The sequence below is a fragment of the Vicugna pacos genome, chromosome 2, assembly GCF_048564905.1.
Source record: "Vicugna pacos chromosome 2, VicPac4, whole genome shotgun sequence".
Classification (NCBI taxonomy): Eukaryota; Metazoa; Chordata; class Mammalia; order Artiodactyla; family Camelidae; genus Vicugna; species Vicugna pacos.
Genome location: NC_132988.1, coordinates 59,761,854 through 59,776,635, shown reverse-complemented (window position 1 = coordinate 59,776,635; position 14,782 = coordinate 59,761,854). Strand labels below are relative to the sequence as shown.

The window sequence follows — 14,782 nt, the reverse complement described above, 5'->3', positions numbered from 1 at the left end:
TTTATCCATAGTGGCCACAGAGGATTTTAAGAGGCCAAGGTCAGTAATAGTAGTTAAGCCCTTTGCTTTCTCAGAGGTCTAGCAGTACATGGGCTACATCTTAAGAAAATAAAACTATACACTTTTTGCACACTTTGGATTTTTAAAACATATAATGCCCAGAACTCCTGAATTATTAACACTAAATCAGAAAAAAAAAAAAAATCACATCCTATTTATGTCTCTGGTTTGATGAGTTCCTAACCCAACCCAACCAGAAGAAGGCAGCACAGAGCAAAGGCAGTTTCCTCTGTGATGAGCAATGGATAATGATTTTCTTTGTCTGAATAGGCTGTCCCAGCAGCACTAATGGCAGCTGTGGTCTGTGATGGTCACAAAACACCACACCTGCAACCCTAGTCAATCAATATACAAGTCACCTGAAAGACCCTTCAGAGCCTGACAAACAGTTTGGGATTCAAAGGGATTTGTTGCCTTCCTACACACAAACTGTACAGTCAGACAAGACTGCAGAGGTACTTCTCCCTCTTGGAGGTACTGTGATTTCCCTCTTTATTAACGGCTTCAGTAAGCTAAGGTATCACAGTTAACAATCCTGACCTGCTGTTAGAAAAGCAAGCACCATACTGCAAGCTGAAAGAGTTGGGTGATCATGTTTAGGGTCAAACCCACCCAATTCCTAATCCCAGCTTTTTTACAGTCCAAGTCTGTGACCTTGGGCAAGGTCCTGAACCTCTCTGAAGCTGTATTACACCTCCATGTAACAGATAAACATTTTAGAAATGATTATCTTTCAGGATTGTTGTAAAGACTAAACGAGATGGAAATCTGGGAACATTTTTTTCTTATTTTTCCTTTCCTCTCCAACAGAAATAGATACCAAGTCCCACCCCTGGCAGATGTTAAATGTGGTACCTCATGGCACATAAAAGGAACAGATTAGACCTGTGGGAATTGTATGCAGTTCTCTTGATCTTTACTTCACTAAGACCACCTGCTTTCTTGTTTCTATAAACTTCCGCGGCTGCCCTATCAGGAGACAGACTTTCCCTTTCACCTAAGTGTTTATCAAAATCAAGCCAGACCTCAGTGGACCAAATGTAATATTAAATGTGTCAAAATGATAGTCTTTACAGCTGGACTGTCATCATATAATCAATCAATCAGCCACAAGAACAGCAACACTTCTACAAAGAGCAGAAAAACATTCTTCCTTCTGAAATAGCCAGGAGTCATTTACATCAAACACTGGGGCTTAAGTTGTTGTGCTTGGTCACTCTGTACAGTGAACTGGTACCACACATGAGGGCCTGCTTGATGCCCCTATAAGGGAGAATAACATCACACTCACTGACTCTACCCCATGACCAAAGATTGGAGTCAACCAGCAAGAATGCATGCAATTAGATGTAGAAGTGTAAATATTTAAAGGAAATCACAGCAAAGATAAAAGAGATCAGAGAGAAAACTAGCTGACTAGAACATACACCACAAGATCACACACAATTATGATAACTGGAACCTCAGTTCAGTTCTAAGCTTCTATATACCAAAACAAAAAGATAACTTAATCTACTAAAGAAATACACTCCACATGAAATAAAGCAATACCTGTTGCCCAGAAAAGTGATGTTTTCAGTTACTAAAGTCTTAGAGACATGTCTGTCATTGGTCCCCATGAAGGACAATCTATGAATTTGAAACTGTTTACCTACAAATTTATCTTATATCTCTATGCCTTTTAAATAGATAAAAGACTCAAAATTAATCTCTCAGTCCTCTCTGCTCCTTTGGCATTTTTTGCTCTCTATAATGGCACTTTCATAGAATGCCTTGATTCAGGGAAAGTAACACATCTTGGATACTCTAGGGCTGCCGTGTACAGCTGCCCAGGCTGTGCACTGCATTAACCTAGACCATGGTGAGTGGCCCCCAGGGGTTCTGCAAGCGTATGACACAGCTTGCAGCACCCAGCACAGTGCCTTGCCTACAGAAAGCACTCAATGTTTTCTTTATTACCCGAACATACTTGATATAAACAAGCAGTAAATGTAGTAAAGTACACGGTCACTGCCCAGATGTGCATTCTAACTCTTCCACTTGCTAACTGTAAAACCTTGGGTGAGTTACCTAAACTCTTAGCACCTCTGTTCCTCTTCTATAAAATGGAGACAGTAAAAGTATACACCTAATAAGATTAAATACATTTGCACATATAAAGAACTTACAATGGCCCCTGGTACATTCAGAATTGGTATTTTATTTTAATGTTCTCAATAGAATGTCAAATTGTTACACTCTTCCTAAAAAGTACCTTTAAGTAGGAATACCACAATGACACAATACCTTTGGTAGTCTGTATTTCTAACAGACCACAGTAAAGGTGGGGGAGGAGATTAACCATGTTAATCACCTACTATATGCCAGGCATTAAGCAATATTTCATATATCCTTCAGTCCTCACTACTGTCCTGTGAGACAGGAGTATTCTTCATGCCCTAGAACAAGCTAACCCAGCCTGGGAGTGCAAAGTGTATCACATCCTCAATAATCATCTTGCTGTCATCAGCTAGCACAGAATACAACCCCTATAAAGTTCCTACATATCTCTCTCTCTGTCTCCAAGGCTTTTGCACATTGGTTCATGCACAAAACCAGTTGGTCAGATACCTCTTGGCATCTCCCAGATATCACTCCCCCTTCTGCCTGGCACGGATCACTAAGGAATGGCTACCAGTTCTGTCCAGAACTGCCACCTTTGCTGGACACAGGCCCTTCTGCTGTGTGCCAGTATACACACCAGGCACCACCACTGCTGGCAGGATCCCTTGGCATCTTCCATTGGGCACCAGTTGTCCACCAACTAGCAGTGCCTCTCCCCCTGCACTGCTGCACTGCTTAAGTTCTAATAGGGGAATGTAGGAGGAATGTCTCTCTCCATTTTGGGTCTTTACCTCCCGCAGAAGAACAGCCAAACTGGAATGCTTGTGCCTTGATGTTTCCCATTTCTTAAGAAATTACCTCTTTAGATTCTTTACATTCAGCCTTCTCTGTTTCCATAACCCAGATAAATGGGAGCTAAGTCACGGATGGATGTACCTGTTGGCTATGCAGAGAATTGCCCTTCCCTCTGGATCCTAGGGTTTACCACTAATCTAGCCTACAAGATATTTTACAGTTTGAAAAATCTTTGAGAGCACCATAGTTACTTTATTAATTAAAAAAAATACATTTCCCCTAACATATCTATGTCTGTAGTTAGGATAGAAAATATGCAAGTATATGCTACATTTATCTGTGTGTCACTGCACCCCATATTGGAAAGAATACTATGATCTTCAGAATCAGGGGAAATGTAAGGATCATGCAATAAAGACAATGCCTGGAATAATAGAAGTATCAACTCTGAAACCAAAAATATGTGGGTTTTATTCCAGCTCTGTGTACCTTTGAGTCCATCACCTCACCTCACCTTCATCATCTACAAAATTGAAATAATAAAATCAACCTTGTGAAATCCAAGATACAAAATTACTGAAATGCCTGGCATATAGTAGGTGCTCAATAAATGGTGACCCCCCCCATTATCATCACTTTATCTTCTTTGGCTATGTACTTTGGTAGCTCTAGGTCACAAAAAGTGGCTAACCGTTAAAGAACTATATTTGCTCCACAATTATTTATGGAGTGTCTCCTACATGTAACCCTCTGTTAGCTCATGGGGATACAAAGGAGAACAAGATCAGCAAGGTTCATGGAGCCTCCATTCTAGGTGAGAAGATATAAAATAAACAAGTAAACTAACGAATAAGTGATATTATTATAGGCTGTTATTAGTGCCCTGAAGCAAATGTATAAAGATGTTAGGGACAGAGAACAGGAATCTACAAAGAGTTTTAACCATAGTCATGAAATTACCTAATTGATATTTCTAACAGATCAGTGTGACAGTTTGGAGTGACTAGATTGGAAGGCTGAACATGTGAAAATGAGTAATACAAGTCACTCTGCTCTGCTACAAGAGGGCAACATACAATAACTTTGACTGACTTCAAAATAGTCTTCAAAATGATAAATGAACAATTTATTTGTGTAAGGGTGTGTCATTCAGATTCTTTAGGGGTGAAAAGTTTCTTTATTATGGGAACTAGTTAAGTTAATGAAATAGTTCCCATCTCCAGCCTAAATCACGGGGAATACATCAGAAGACTCCAAAGTCACAGATGAAGGAGAGTTGTGCCAAATTTGGAATAAAGAGATTTAGAAAGCTGCCAGCAGGCTCAGGGCACAGATTTCACATGACACAGGAGGGGAAAATAGCGAGTAATGCCAGCTAGGTCTTTCTGCAAGGAAGGAGCCAAGACCAGCTCTTAACAGAAAGCTGAGCTTGGTCATTTGATTTCCATTAGCATCACGTTAGTCTCTCCACCTTAGGGGCAATTTTACACAATCTGAGAAGCCTCTAACACACAAACACATATGATATATATGTGATACATATATAAGATCAAGTTAATTTAGTTCATTAGTTTTATTCCTCCCCAGTTTTATTGAGATATAATTGACATATAACATTGTGTAAGTTTTAAGCGCACAACATAAGGATTCAATATATGCATATACTGTGAAATGATTGCCACAAAAAGTGTAGTTAACATCCATCACTGGATGTTACATTTCACATAGTAACAAATTTCTTTTTCTTGTGATAAAAACCTTTAAGACCTACTCTCTTAACAGCTTCCAAATAAGTTCATTAGTTCTATAAATAATTTTTCTAAAATACAGAGTTCTTGCAAAAATAACATAGCCCATTAGAAAAAGTTAACAGAGTCTACACTGTTAAGAGAGTCTACACAGAGAGCCCCATCTCTCAATTTCTAGGATTATCAGTACTTAGAATAAAAAATAAATGTGTTTCTTTGTCAGGAAAGTATCACTGCACAATAATCCATTAGGAGACTGGATTATTTTAACAGATGAGTTTCATTAAACTGGAAGGGCCTTGAGGGGATGAGTCTCTTAAGAGTTAAGCTTTGATGAGGGAACAGTAAGGAGCCGGGAAGGGTGGATATGAATGAGGCGTGAGCATCAAGGTCCTGAGGTCCCAGCAGCACAGGTCCAGCGGTACCTAAAGGTCATAGAAAAGAGGCTGCAACAGAGGGAAGGGGCAGGAGACCCTGAAGACAAAATTCACCTCCATAATACTGTGTTCAAAGGCGGTCCCACCAATACTCTACCTCCTGTTTTCTGTGGTGTCTGTTTGTTAATTGTCTGTTTTCCATAGTCGATCTAGAGACACAAGAGACAGATTCTATCTTCTCATTCTAATCCCATCCTTCAGATACAAGGAGCCACCAACAAAATATGTTCTTGAAAGGTCAAATTTAGACTGGAATAAAATACTGGGGAAAAAATTAAAAGCTAAAGTAGCTTTAGCTTTTTTGTAGTTCCTATGAAATCGAAAGCAAGAAACAGCAACATGTACTTGACAGAACATGAAGTCTTGTGCTCTCTGCAGGGAGAGATGAGGTGATTCTTTGGATGCTGATCAAAATTCCCTGCCTCCCTCTGGGTAGCTGCTGAACGTTACAATGGCAGGAGAGCTGCGCCATCTTGTGGGAAGATACATGGCATCAGCATTCACCTGCAGAGGCTTTTTCCTCCTTACACACACACACATTCACATGCACTTGCCTTTTTCAAGGAAGATTTGAGAACAAAACCCAAAGCTGAGTTGACAAGTACAAACGTACCATAAATTAAAGGTATTCTCTGGAAAGCTTCACAACAAATTAATTTATAAATGAAAAAGATTGAAATGCAGTATCTTCCTTATATCCTTAATTTTTCAGAAAGAATTATAATAATATCTGATAGTTATTGAATGTGTACTCTGTGTATTTACTCAGGTAAGTACTATCTAGGTACTTAACGTGTATTAATACATGTCATCTCACAAACACCCTATGAAATATGACTATTACCATCCCATTTTACAGGTGAGGAAACTGAAACCGAGAGGTTCAGTAACTTGCCCAAAGTCACATAGCTGGTAGGTGGCAGAGCAGGAATATTACCATGATCTTGAGCTGGTAAGCACTATGTTAGGCTGCTTCTCTGATATACACAATGTAGCACAGTGAGAATGGACACCCATTTAGGAAGGTCAGAGGACATAAGACTTTGAAAAGCATGTTCCTAGAGCATAAGACTGATTTTAAATTACTGAAAAATACAACTCTCTGAGCTTCCTATAAAGCAGAACCTTTACAAAAAACAACTTCTTGAAAATCACTTTTATAACAAATAAAGTTCTCTTTTCAGAATCATAGAATTTGGAACTAAGGGGAAAGACCCCTTGATAGTTATGATTATTACATCAATATTATTTTCATCATCACCATTATCATTGTTGCCATTGTCAAAATCATCATTATCCTAATCACTAGCATTTATTGTTTTACTTTATGTCAGAGATTGTGTTCAGTGCCTTGAAGTTATGTGGTTACAAACTCTTTACATTATAGATTAGTAAACTGAGGCCCAGTGAACTTAGGAGACTTGCCTAAGACTCTACTAACAGTCAGTGGTCAGCTGATTCTGTAATCATGCACAGCCCAGTGCACTTTCCTGTATACCAAGTCACATCCCCTACTAAACAGAATAGTCATCATCAACCAACATTTGGAGAATAGCGGTATGTTTTTCCATCTCCAACTATCTTAGTAACACTAATTTTCTCCAAAAATGCTTTGTCATTTCTTTGAAAACCTTCATCTTCTTTCTCTTCCAGGGTGACATGTTGTCATTTCAGCTTGGTTACTTTTGATGCAATTTAATCTGATTTTGCTTGAAACCAATTACTCTTCTTACATCTGTTTGATCATTCAGCAACTAACAGGCATTTTCCACAACTGCTGATAGAGAAAAACAGGAAAACATACAGCTCACCTTATATACCCTGATTAATCTGAGCTGGGCATGAGTCACATATCTTGAATTTGGAAAATGTATATGTTTCCAGACTTCTCCCTTCTCTTTATTCCTAGGAAAGAGGCTGGAGACTCAGGCACCAGCAGGGTAAGCCTGTGTACAAAGCTGCTTGTGGTGGTGCCCAGACAGAACTGGTTACAAAGGACAGGAGAGGCTGGAGGTCTTCCCAGCACATACCTTCCCCACAACTTCCAAGGGAAAAAACAGACTCTTAACTCTCAGTAACCCAACTATTCTATTAAGATAGATGAAACATTTAAATTGTAAAATTCAAGTCATGGTTTTCCTTGAATAGAAGTAAAAGTCTTTCTATTCAGAGTGAAAACTAAAACCTACCAAGATATATCTAAGTAATCCATGTCCTTCCCACCCATGGATCCCAACATGTTAATCAGACGTGTAGTTCCAGCATCAGGACCATTTGGTGTGTGGTGAGGTCACCTTGGACAGACTCCTTTGAAGAGAGAAGCTATCTGGAATGAGAAGAGAACTTGCTGGAAATGGTCAGATAAATAAAAGTAGATTATAGCCTATCTGCCAGGAACCACACTTTTTCCCCAGCCATTTTCAGGAAGAGCTAGAGAAGTAGATTGCAGTGCCATTACGGGTCATTTTGTCTCCTGAGCTGCGCCACCCTATGCTCCTTTTTCATTCCAACTGCTGCATTTCTGGAGGATCATATTGTCATTTTTCTCCTCCCTGTCTAACACCGATCGCACTTCTGGGCTGTTGTTCTCACCGTTGATGGTGTTAATCTCCATAGGAACCAATGTGACTCACAGGGTCAATGTGTGCTTGGCAAGTCCTGTTACAATCATTGCCAGCATGTTAACAGCAATAGCAGCATAATCCATGGTGATCACATTTTTGTTTTGTGAATTTTCGGATGAGTCACGCAGCTTAAAGGCAACAGGCTCAGGGGAAATCTTAGCTTTCCGAGCTTAGCACTTTGGAGTAAAACCTATCACAGCCGCCTTCTACGCAAGCTGCATTCCAGCATCTCTCATTTCAGAAGCCATGGAGTCCACTACTTGCTAAGGAATGAGGCTTTCTTGGACTTTTCTATGTATCCATTGTCCTGGTTTGGGGTCATGCAGTCTTTCTATGGATAATAAGAGTTATTTAATGGAGAAGATAGCAATGGTAATGGAAATAATCACTCTCGTTTTCATCAGAACAATCTCCTTTTTCTATTGTTGCTGCTGCTGCTGCTGCTTCTGCTGTTGTTTTCATTTGATAACATGAAATCTGCCCTCTGGTTTCCTACAAGATGACTCCAGTGAAAGAAATCTGTTTGCTTAATTGAGAGGGTCTCACAAAGTCTGAGTGGCTAAAGGCAAGTTAGAGATTACCTAACCACCCCCCCCAATCTGGTAGAGGTATCCAATAAATGTGTCCAGAATCTTTTTGTTTAGTGCAAAGCAGAGTCTTCCTCTCCTTCCTAGGATGCACCATCCACTGGTGAACTGCTCTAATTATTATTAGAAAGCCTTTCCTTACACTTGAGCCAAACCTGTCCTCTGTTCCTTTCACCAACATATTATTATTCTGCTATCTGGGGAAAGACTAAAACCCACTCTTCCCTTTGTACTTCCATTTTATCTCTACCAGGGTCTTCTAATAGCCAGCCCTTTCTGTCTCGACATTAGGACTCATCACATGTTTTTGGTGTGTCTATCTTTTCAACCAAGTGAGTTTCTGGAGAACAAAAAGCATGTGTCTTTGTGTAACAAGTACCTACATTTGATGACACCCATTCAAATACTTCACATTGGCTTTTATTTCTCCTAAGGTCATCTAGTCCAGGCTAAACATTTCTAATTCCTTCAACTATTCCTCAAGTCAGCAAGCAGATACTGGCCTCTTGTTGCCTCCTCCCTCCAATAGGAGCACTAATGGGGTGAAAGAAGGCAGATTAGATTATATACTGTCTCTGTGACAAAAACTATTCTTTCAAATATCATGCTGTGTGGTGAAAATATGAAGTAGTTCAAAAATTCTATAAAAGATGCTCTAGGTCCTTCAAACAGCCTTGAAATTGTACAATAAATGAAAACTTTATAACAGGAAAAGACTGTAGACATCACCGCATCCAATCATTACCAAGGAGGATATGGGGACCCAAGAATCAAACTGAACTGCCTAAGGTCACAGAGCTTGTTACTGTCAGAGCCAAGACTGGAAACTGTCTTCTTTTTCTCTCTATAGTGTTTTTTACAACACACCACACTAACTCAAAGGGAGTATTATGCTAAGCACTTTGTAAGTTCCTGAATAGTTAACTGGGGATTTTAAACATGGAAAGTGCCTTCTTAAATCTTGGGACCTAAATGTTAGCACATTCTCTCCTTCTGATAGCATTTATGTGGAGAATGCCACCTCCTGTAGCATTTAAATATTCCAGCAGGGTTTTTTGGGTTGTTGTTTTTTTTTTCTAGCAGGGTTTTAAGGCTTACAGCTACTGCCTCTGGCGATCTTAGTTTTTTGGAGTTGTTTTGTTTTTATTGAAATTTAGTCAGTTAACAATGTTGTATCAGTTTCTGGTGTACAGCACAATACTTCACTCATACAGAAACATACTTATATTCGTTTTCATATTCTTTTTCACCATAGGTTACTACAAGATACTGAATATAGTTCCCTGTGCTACACAGTATGAACTTGTTGTTTATCTATTTTATGTATATTAGTTAGTATCCCCATTCAGTGTGACTGAAAGAAGGCTCTTGTTAACCCTGAAACCAGTACCTGCTAAGTTCCTACCAAGTCACTTTACCAAATTACAACAGGAACTTCCTTATTCAATGCAATCAGAAAAATTAAATATAATAGTTGGGTCAAGCAGAAAACTCCTAATTTATCCCTTCCCACCCCCTTCCCTCACTGGTAACCTTAAGTTTGTTTTCTATGTCTACGAGTCTGTTTCTGTTTTGAAAATAAGTTCATTTGTCTTTTTTTTGGGTCCACATACAAATGTTATCATATGGTAATTTTCCTTCTCTTTCTGGCTTACTTCACTTAGAAGAACATTCTCCAGGTTCATCCTTGTTGCTGCAAATAGCATTATTTTATTATTTTATGGCTAGTAGTATTCCATTGTATATATATACCACAACTTCTCTATCCAGTCATCTGTCAATGGACATTTAGGTTGCCTCCATGTCTTGGCTATTGTAAATTATGCTGCTATGAACATTGGGGTGTATGCATCTTTTTGAATTAAGGTTCTCTCTGGATATATGCCCAGGAGTGGGATTGATGGATCCTAAGGTAAGTCTGTTTTTCAGTTTTCTGAGGAATCTCCATATCATTTTCCACAACAGCTGCACCAAACTACATTCCTACCAACAGTGTAGGAGGGCTCCCTTTTCTCCACAGCCTCTCCAGCGTTTATTGTTTGTGGACTTTTGAATGATGGCCATTCAGACTGCTGTGAGGTGATACCTCATTGTAGTTCTGATTTGCATTTCTCCGATAATTAGTGGTACTGAGCATTTTTTCATATGCCTATTGGCCCCTCATACATCTTCACTGCAGAATTGCTTGTTTAGGTCTTCTGCCCATTTCTGGATTGGGCTGTTTGCTTTTTTTTTTTTTTTCTTGTTAAACTGTATGAGCTGCTTATATATTCTAGAGATTAAGTCCTGTCAGTCTCATCTTTTGCAAATATTTTCTCCCATTCTGTAGGTTGTCGTTTTGTTTTATTTATGATTTCCTTTGCTGTGCAAAAGCTTACTAAGTTTAATTAGGTCCCATTTGTTCATTTTTGCTTTTACTTCTGTTGCTTGGGTAGATTACCCTAGAAGAACATTGCTGAGATTTACTTCAGAGAATGTTTTGCCTATATTTTCTTCTAAGAGGTTTATAGTGTCTTCTCTTAGCAATCTTAGTTTTGGTCCCAGAAAGCAGAGATCATGCTGATATAGAATCTCCAGAACCTGACAGTCTTTCATCTTCATACTGATCATATGTCAGCACTTAGTACAGTACCTGGCAAATGCTAGACATTTAAATAATATTTGCTGACTGATCAATAACTTTGTAGTTATTCATTGTTGAATTCATGACTAAGTTCAAACCCAGGCTAAATTCCCCTATCATTTGACCTATTTCCTATTTCTAGACCACATGCCCAATAATCAACTGATTTATGTTCATCATCATCATTAAATACTAATGTTTATACAAACAAAATATAGTTTGAAACTTAAATGTGCTAAAAACAAAAAGTAAACATAGAAGACTATTCCAACTTGAAAATGTGTGGTGTTCCAAAAGATTGTATGTAAACTAGGGATGAGATCTTGAAACATGTATTTTAAAGAAGTAAAAGGAGGAAGAAAATGAAGAGAAAAGAAAAAGAAAAAGAAAATACTGTTTTCACTAAAAGTGACTGGCATAGTATTTCCTTTGTGTTGGTGAGGCATATTATAAAGAACATGATATAGGAAAAAAAAAGGAAGAAACTGTTTGCATTTCTGGCTCTATGACCTTGGGTTAAATAAATTCCCAGGGCTGAAAAACAAGACACCATTTATGATGCTGTTTATATAGGGAACATCAGGCCCACTTCAGAATGCTGGGAATCCAAATCCCAGTTCTTAAAACAGCCACTTGCCAGGTAAGAAGGAAATTTGCTCCCCATTCAGTGTGACTGAAAGAAAGTTCTCATTAATCCTGAAGATAGTACCTGCTAACATTCCTACTCAGTCACTTTACCAAAGTACAAAAGAAACTTTCCTAATCAATGCAATCAGGAAAATTAAGTATAAAAGTTGGTTCAAGCAGAAAACCATTTAAAAATACATACCTTAGGTATTTTACTTAAACTCCAAACATGCATGTATACACTGCCACTGCCTGAACTTCCTCAAAGTTCTTTTTGTATAAACCACTCCTAAAATGCCTCCTTTACAATTTGTAGCTTTGGTATCTTTAACATGTAAAACATTAAGACACTTGAAAAGCACTCTGACTGCATAAGTCTTCTTGATTTTTACAATGTTTTAATCATACTCCAGTTTTTCCAAAACATATCATCATTTTTCAAAGAAATAACTCTCATAATTTACCCGTAAGATATATAACATATTTTAATAATATTGCATAATTACAAGTACAATAGGCAGAAGTAGTTTTGGGAACAATAGATTTGCTAAGTATATAGCTCAACTTCTGAGAGCAGAAGGACCTGGGCAAACTAGAGAGTAACCTACTAACTAGAAGTGTCCAGTCAAGTATCTTATACAGAGGGCACAGAGAGTTCTGGTTCATCTGGTAAATCAGTTTTCAAAAGTTCCTACTATATTTATATCAATGATGAGCCTCAAAGGACACCATTTCTGATTGCTAACCCCTTCTTCCCAACTCTCCATTGACTGTACATTGATAACACTACCTGTATTCGTTTCCTAGGGCCGCCGTAACAAATTATCACGAACTGGGCTGCTTCAGCCAACAGAAATGTATTCTCTCACAGTTCTGGAGGCCAGAACTCAAGGTGTCAGCAGGGCCATGCTCCCTCTGAAGGCTCTAGAAAAGAACCCATCCTTGCCTCTTCTGACATCTGGGCTCCCAGCAACCCTTAAGAGTTCCTTAGCTTGTGGCACCATAATTCCAACTCTGCCTCTGTCTTCACATGGCTGTCTTCCTTCGGTGTTTGTCTGTGCATCTTCAAATGGCTTTCTTACAAGGACATCACTCAGTGGATTTAGGGCCCACCCTAAGACCATCTGGCTTCATTGTAATAACTAATTACATCTGCAAAGACTCTATTTTCAAAGAAGTTCACATTTTTATGTTCCTGGGGAGGGGGTGTAAATTTTTGGTGGACACTGTTCAACCTGTTACATCACACTCTGACAAGTCCTCTCAACTCTAGGCCTCAAACATGCTATTTTTCTCTTCTAGAAACTTCCCTCCCTCATTCTATAACATGGTAAATTCTCACATTCTTCACTACTTAGCTCAAATATCACCTCCTCCTAAGTGCACTGCCCAGATGGGTTACGTGCTCTTCCTGGCTGCTCCCTCAGAGCCCAGTCATTGCCTCCTTAATATTATACATTTCACTATTCTGACATTGCCTGTTTTCCTTTTCTGTCTCCACTATGATACCTACTTATTCAACAACTAGGGAGGGAGCACTTCCTAAGTGCCTGCACTATGCTAGGGGCTAGGGAAACAATAAGGGCTAAGACACAAGTTCCTGCCTTTTTTTTTTTTTTTTTTTTGAGTAAAGGTAGATTTATTTAAAGCTACAAGAGAAAGGTCACAAGGTGTGGAGCCTGGGTGTTCAGATTAGAGTAAAAAAATATGGAACACTTCACAAATTTGCGTGTCATTCTTGCATAGGGGCCATGCTAATCTTCCCTGTATTGTTCCAATTTTAGTATAGTGCTGCCAAAGCGAGCACAAGTTCATGCTTTATGAAGGGTAGAATGTTTCAAGTATTTCAAGGTAAGGAGTATACATTTGATTTTGAATATCCAGAGCCCAGCATACTATCTCAGATGTACCTTAGGCACTCAATAAACATCAGTTGAGTGAATTAATGAGTAAAAATGTCTGAGGTAAAAGCAAATACTAGTGGGTAAGATGGGACAGCTGGAGGATACAAATTTTTTGCCTGCAATAAAAATTTTCAAGAACTCAAGACACAATAAGAAAATGCACTGCCTCCTTTTTACTTAAACTATTCAAGCAAAAATCCATTCACAGGAAGTTGGTTACATGGTTCCTAAAGTACCTTCCAATTCTAAGATTTCTTTTATTCTCTGATAGATTAAATGATGGAGAGATGATTTATTTCTCAATTTTTTTCTTTTTTCCTAAAGAGATTAAAACAGTAGAACTGCTGCCAGCCTGGGTCTCTGAATGACTAACTGGAGGAGAGGCTCCTTGGTCACTATCAACTACCATTAGTGAATAAAAATCAAATTTCATTGTGTTTGAACCACTATACATTTGGGATACAACAGTTAGCACATCCTAAATATTATAACTACTATCTTATCCATTTTATTCATGAGGGAACCTGAGCTCAAAGAGCACAAGCTTAAGGTCAGGACTACTGGTAAATGTTAACACAGAGATCTGAAACCCTTGTCTAATTCCAAACTCTGAGCTATTGATCTTTATACTCTCTTGCCTCCCCGACTGTCAAAAGCTACATATTTATACTTATGAGATGATTTCCAGTCTGACTTACTGGAGAATATTGACTGCAACTACTAATTAGAGGTTTAAAGTTGTACTGTTTTCAGTTATACTTAGTTTAGTTTTTATGCATCCAAAGTTGATAAATGCTTTCAGAAATCATAACTTTAATTCACAGTTACAAAGTTGTGCTGTAGCAAGTCCTTTGAAATCAGATGTGCACAGTAATGAGACATGAAAAATGGCATGCAGAAATAAATTAATATTTCTTTTGACAGACACAAAAATGAGTTGCATCACTTCTGAATGAAATCCATAAAAAAATTCAAGTACAGATGAACCATTGTCAAAGGGCTATAGATTTTGGTTTCACATGCACTAGGGAAAAAAATCAAAGTTTTCCCAAGTGAAAATGCAAAGTCAGGATGAAGATTTCATGAAAGATCTTATCAGAAATTATTTCAGAGATTTTGCTTTTCTAAGCATCTTAAAATGTAAGATCACATTCCAGACAATGATGGGCTTTGTCCTAAATTTGTGACTCTATGGTTTTTCCATACAAATTGCATATGATGTGCCCATGTGGAAACTAATTTGCGTTGTCTACAAAAATATTATTATCAATTCA

General features: G+C 38.4%; 1 long non-coding RNA gene and 1 other non-coding gene across 2 annotated transcripts in view; both read right to left on the bottom strand.

Moving 5' to 3' along the window:
• LOC116285182 (uncharacterized) overlaps positions 1–14,782 on the bottom strand; it is a 414,943-nt gene that overhangs the window by 388,294 nt on the left and 11,867 nt on the right. The window lies entirely within an intron of this gene.
• Positions 13,306–13,410, bottom strand: LOC116276849 (U6 spliceosomal RNA). Its single transcript, XR_004186336.1, has one exon. It is a non-coding gene; the product is annotated as a U6 spliceosomal RNA (small nuclear RNA).